This window comes from Quercus suber, unplaced genomic scaffold (genome assembly GCF_002906115.3).
Source record: "Quercus suber isolate HL8 unplaced genomic scaffold, Cork oak 2.0 scaffold_56, whole genome shotgun sequence".
Taxonomy (NCBI): Eukaryota; Viridiplantae; Streptophyta; class Magnoliopsida; order Fagales; family Fagaceae; genus Quercus; species Quercus suber.
Window position 1 is genome coordinate 1042690 of NW_027069521.1, and position 6287 is coordinate 1048976.

Consider the following 6287-nt stretch of genomic DNA (forward strand, 5'->3'; position numbering starts at 1 on the left):
ATTTCTCTCTGATTATGTGCACTTTTGTGCTGTTTTTTGAATCTCATTGTAAATTACATGATTTGTATTGGGATGTTGTGCTCCAGGTGGTTGCTTAGGATCATTTATTTTGAAAATCTATAGCAATTCAGGCAGTGGCAGCTCAGTGAGTATCAGAACTGCAAAGTACTCCATAGCTTTGCAGTATCTGATTTTGGAGGGGATAACTGAAGACAGTGAATAGTAACATTGTTTGTAGATTCAGTCTATGAAAATATAGTTGTTAAATTACTCTCTTCTGATTGAACTTAAGTGTCTGAGTTCTACTATGTCACCATCATTATTGGAGCTCTTCTGTCACAAAGCAACTTCTAATTCTGTAGAAATGCTTAAAACTTCGTAGTATTTATATCTTTTGGTATATGATTTGAATCTCACTATTTAAAATTTTTTAATAAGCAGGGGTTTTATAAATTCAGCTCCAATTTTTTGTCTTAATCTTGGATCACATATTGATTATGCAGACGAATTGGGTTACCCTAAGAAAGAAATAGTAGGAATCAGGTTATTACTTCTTTGATGCTGCTCTCCTTTGGTTTGAATTTGTACACTTTTTCTAAGGTAAATAGGTAATGGACAATTAAGATATCATTCAAAATTTCAATGTGCGTCAAATTCTGGATCTTGGAAGCTTTAATTTCTATGGTATGGTGCCTTCGCAAGCAAACGAAATTGCATCATAGGACTAGAACTTCTTGGCAGTCTCTAATATCTAAAACTTATAACTGAAAATTCATGTTTATCAAAATAGGCAAGCATAGGCAATTCTTTTCAATGCATAATAACAATCTATAACTAGATTTCCCATTACTACTAACTCACCAAAATGTTCGTCTGACTCATCCATGATATCATTCTGCTGAAAGAAAGTTACATAATTAGCTTCTAAGACGAGTGCATCATTATTCATAGTTACATACACTGCCAAGTTATAGTTTTTCAAAACATAAACAAAAGAATAACATCAACAGCAAAACCAAGAAGGGAAAATAGAAGATGACCCTTATATATTAGCATAACAAACTTCCCTTTGTGAATCGGATTTTTAGTAAACTCCTTTCTGATAATCGGGTTCACGAAATTCTCCTCCAAGATCATCACAGGCCTTTACTGGGAACACCCTGTAGAGCAATCATTAACATATATAAGATACTATTTTAATTACCTTTTTTTTTTTTCAAATATGTCATTGCAAATTAAAATTCTTAAATTCCTAAGATCTTACGTCTTCGGCTCATTGTACTCGAAATACTCTCATCACCCTCTGCAGAAAACAAATCAGCAGTAGAAACATCCACGGACTCTTCCCCTTGTCTTGACAAAGCATCTACTACCACATTTTCCTTACCCTTCTTATACTCAACCAAAAAATTGTAACCAAGGAGCTTAGTAATCCACCTTTGTTGAGCTCTAGTACCCACTTTTTGATCCAGCACGTATTTAAGACTCTGCTGATCAGTTTTTATAACAAAAGGTTTACCCACCAAGTAGTGCCTCCACTTTTGAACAGCTACCACCACAGCAAGGAACTCCTTTTCATAAGTAGAAAGAACCAAACTTCTACCTTTTAAGACTTGGCTGTAAAATGCAATAGGCTTTTGATCTTGCATTAGAACAGCACCATGACCAAACCCATTCCACAGTGAAAGTCTTGGAAAAATCTGGAAGGGCTAACACTGGAGGATTAGAAATAGCAAGCTTGAGCTGTTGGAAAGCCTGAGTAGTAAGGTCAGACTAGACAAAAGAGTTTTTCTTCAAAAGAGCAGTCAAGGGTGCAGCTATCTGACCATAACCTTTAACAAATTTCCTGTAGTAACCAGTGAGACCTAGAAATCCCCTTAAGGCTTGACATCGTTAAGGACAAGCCACTGTTGAGATGAGATGCCCTAAATACTCCACTTCCTCACAAGCAAACATACATTTGGATTTCTTGGCATATAAATGGTGTTTAGCTAATAACCCTAAGATAGTTCTAAGATGCTCCACATGGTCAGGCAAAGATCTATTGTAAACTAGAATATCATCAAAGAAAACCAAAACAAATTTTCTAAGAAAAGTGGCTTAAACACCTCATTCATTAAAGATTGAAATGTTGTGGGGGCATTTGTGAACCCAAATGGCATCACTAAAAATTCATAGTGGCCTTCATGAGTTCGAAAATTTGTTTTAGGGATTTCTTGCTCCCTCATTCTAATTTGATGATATCTTGACCTCAAGTCTAATTTATAAAAGAGACAAGCCCTGTGAAGTTCATCCAACAATTCATCAATAACAGAGATAGGGTACTTGTCTTTAATGGTAGCTTGGTTTAAAGCTCTATAATCGATATAAATTCTCCAGGATCCATCTGCCTTCCTCACCAATAGGACAAGGGAAGCAAATGGACTCTGACTATTTCTGACAGAACCTATTTCTGACAATGATGAAATTTCATGGTCAAGAGCTTAAAATCCCAATTGATTACTCCTAATGTACTGAGCTAATAAGTTCCTAAAACCACTTCACAAACTCCTAAGGGCAACACATGTAATTGCACCATAAAAGTATAACCTTGCACCTGTATCACCACATGTCTACATACTCCTTGTGTTTTGATAATTTAAGCAACAAAGCAGCATCAATGAAGTTATGAGTACTACCAGAATCAAAGATAATGATCAACCCTTCTCCCATAATCATGCCATTAACCTTTATTGTGCTTGGAGTGGGACTACCAACAATTGCATATAGAGTAATCTCAGCCTCTTCTATTCCCTCATCCTGAGACTTAATGACACCCTCCATACCATCTTCTTCCATTTCAGTAATCTGCACCCCTGAAGCTGGAACTATCTCTACACGTTCTAACAAAAATAGCTTAGCACTCTTACACTTATGACCTGGTGCCCATTTATCATCAAAGTTATAATAGAGTCCCTTTTTCTTCCTCTCTTCCATTTGTGCTGGTGAAATTCTCTTAATAGGTATTCTAGTCTTAGCTTCTATAGGAGAATGAACTTGGCAAGCCAAGTATTGAAGACTTACCTTGTTCTTGCAGAAGCTTTGATGCTGGTAAAGAACGTTTATTTTACAAGGAAAGCTAGCATAATTACAAAGTTATTTGCGCAGTTAACTACAGAATTCAAAACATCAATCCTAGATTGGAGGAATAAGCACGTCAGAAATGAATTCAACATATGATCACAAAGTTACTTAAAAACTTATGCTCCTGGCTTAGAAAGCAACTTTAGCATAGCAGGTGAACAATACCACATTAAAACTATGGGTTATAGAATTTGTGGGTATGTGATCTAACTCAGAAGAAATGAATTCATGTCTAAAAGAAACACACGCGCGCGTACACACACACATATAAGAAAATTCATGTCTGACTGTATTCATAGAAAACAAATAAATACACCAAATAAAGTACTTTCACTAATTTTATCAACCAGCAGCTCATATTGTTCTATCAGCTCATCAATCAAGCAACAAACATACTAAACAGTGATTTGTTTATTTTGCCAAAAAGAAGAAAAATTGAGGCCAGAGTATGGCTCCTCCCAATCTTAAACGATAATATACAAGCAATACAAAGCTCTTAGCATCTTTTGAGCCATACCACGAAGCATCCACAATGAACCCCCAATCTCATTTACTTGACAGTGGCCCCTAAATAGACTAATTGACACATTTTCAATACTAATCTCCTAGTTCAAGGCCATCCCAGTTCAGTTCCTCTTTTTATCCTCTCACTTAGATTTTGATTCAAATGCAGTTAATGAATATTCCAGATGTGAGGAACATCTTGAACCAAAACAATAACAATCAAAATTCAAGAATGTACCATTTGTAAAAAGCAAAAAACTTATAAAAAATAAATGATCTTGACAGCATCACCAACCATAGGAATGTGTATTTAGAGTTAACACTACCTCTACCACCATATAGCAATTATAGAAACACATTAACAGGCACTTATAGAAACATAGAGCAACCTATCAGTTGAGGAAAAAAACAAAGAACAGTGAGGTAAAAAAAAAGAATGAGGAGATTGTAAAATGAACAATTATATTGAACCAGAATCGTTAAGAAAATACAAATACCCTACCAAAACTTTTCAATAAGTAATACAAATAATGATCAAAACTTTGTTTTCATTTACATGAAGTCAACAAAACTAAATTCCCTATCCCAAGTCATCCCACATCAAAATATTCATATACAGAAAGGTCCATTATCCACAGAGTAGTTTGTCACATAGGCTCATCCCTTCCTTCAGTGTCCACCAAACTTGGCAAGTCAGCTTCAGTGTCAGGGAATCCAAATTGATTCACATCAAAACCAAAATCCAGTACTGAACCTGTGAAGTCAAGATTATTTTCTAATAGTGCCATAAGTTCTGCCGCATCAAATAACTCATTTTCAGAAAAAGCCAACAATTCCTCCTGTCCATTATCAGTAGATTCATCCTTTACCAAACTACTTGTACTTTCATCAGCAGAAGCCTCAAATCTCGCAGGAGTAGGACCCGACATAGTGGAAACAGACTCTGGAAAGTTGAGTCTAGTTGCGGCAGCACACATTGCTCTTGCTGCTTCATCATAAGCAGAGGCGGCATCATCAACAGTATCAAATGTCCCAAGCCAGAGCTTCTTCCCCCTATTTGGTTTGCGAATCTCCGCAACCCATTTGCCCCAGGTCCTTTGCCTAACCCCCCCTGTAATTACACTGTAAATACTCAACCCCTCCTTTTCCTTTCATGCACCCCTTCTTTGGCCCTTTGGAGGAAAGTTTACGAGCACGTTTCACATCGTCACCAAAAGACTCAGCCACAGACAATCCATCGCCTCTAGTCTTCCTCTTCTTTGAAGATTCCATGGGCACACCTTGATCAAGATAACCCATGTGAGACTTTTCCAGAAAACTCCAACGATTGCTCTGTTCAACGAAAAACAGAGAGATTCAGATAACAATGTTGGATTTCCCAAAGAGAAAAATCACATAAACCCTTTTGCAACAAACTCCCAGGAAAATCCAAAACAGAAAAAGGAAATTTAAAAAATCAGAAATTGTTTAAAAATAACCCAGCCTCTCAGAGATTCAACAAAACCCCTGAAACCCTTAACAATATTTGAATTTCCCAAACTGGAAAAATCACAAAACCTTTTTGCAACAAACCCCAGAAAAATTCAAACAAGAAATATAAAGAAAACCAAAAATAAAATATAGAACAAAAGAAATTCAAAAAAAAAAAAAAGAGTAGAATTTTTTTCAAAAAATTAACGAACCTCTGTTAGTCATAGAAGAGTGAAACCCCAATGGCAATGATTGTAAACTTGTAGTCTTTCTTTCTTGCGTTGAGTGAGGTTTGATTTATGAGTCAGAGAGAGAGAGAGCTATTGTTTTGGATTCTTGGAGAGAAAGCTTGAGCTTTTAGAGAGAGAGAGAGAGCGCGCGTGAGGAGTGAGAGTGAGAAGTGAGGCGTATTTATAGTCTTCCCTAGTTGTCAGTTCGTGTGGGCTTAAGGAGAGAGATATTAGAGTTTTCTATATGGCGTGGCGCTTTTTGGACCGTTTATTTTGCTAAGTAAATTTCAAAACCTAAACGGACAAGGAAAAACTTTTAGTTAGAGAGAAATCTTAGAGTTTTTGTTTCTTTTCCAGTTTCTTTTATGTAATGTCCAGTCCGCCTATAGTGTATTTTTTACAACTAAAACCAAAACGTAAACAAAAACTTCCTTCTTCTTCTTTTTCTTTTTTTCCTTTTTTTTTTTTTTTAAAAGAAAGCTTATTCTATATTTATTTAGACATGACATTCCAAATAAATTATGATAACAAGTTAGAATTTTATAAATTTAGGACCACAATATATAATATGGACATCACCTAACTATGAAAATAATCAAAATAGTTGAAATAAATGATCATTGTAATTTTACCTAAAATAAACTACCTTAAAAATTAATAAATTACTCATTATTTTGGTAATAGATTTTCTTATATATTAAAGTAAAACACAAGAGAGAGTTGCTTAAGATGATTTGGCCATATGTTCAAACAAGAGAGATTAATGTACCCATAAAAAGGAATGAATCGATCTAGGTGGAGGGAACAAAAAAAGATAAGAGTAAAACATATATAAATATATATATATATATATATAATTAGTAAAATTATTATTAAAAAGGACACATCAATTAGAAAAGTAACATAAAGTACAACTTCAAATATAATAGAATAAAAGAAAAAGAATACATGTGATCAACC

The 6287-nt window shown here is 35.0% G+C and overlaps 1 long non-coding RNA gene across 1 annotated transcript; it reads right to left on the bottom strand.

Moving 5' to 3' along the window:
• Positions 1-4070: 4070 nt before the first annotated feature.
• LOC136067067 (uncharacterized) lies at positions 4071-5635 on the bottom strand. The gene is made up of 2 exons (XR_010628572.1): positions 5310-5635; positions 4071-4959 (listed from the first exon to the last, which is right to left on the bottom strand). It is a non-coding gene; the product is annotated as an uncharacterized LOC136067067 (long non-coding RNA).
• Positions 5636-6287: the final 652 nt, after the last annotated feature.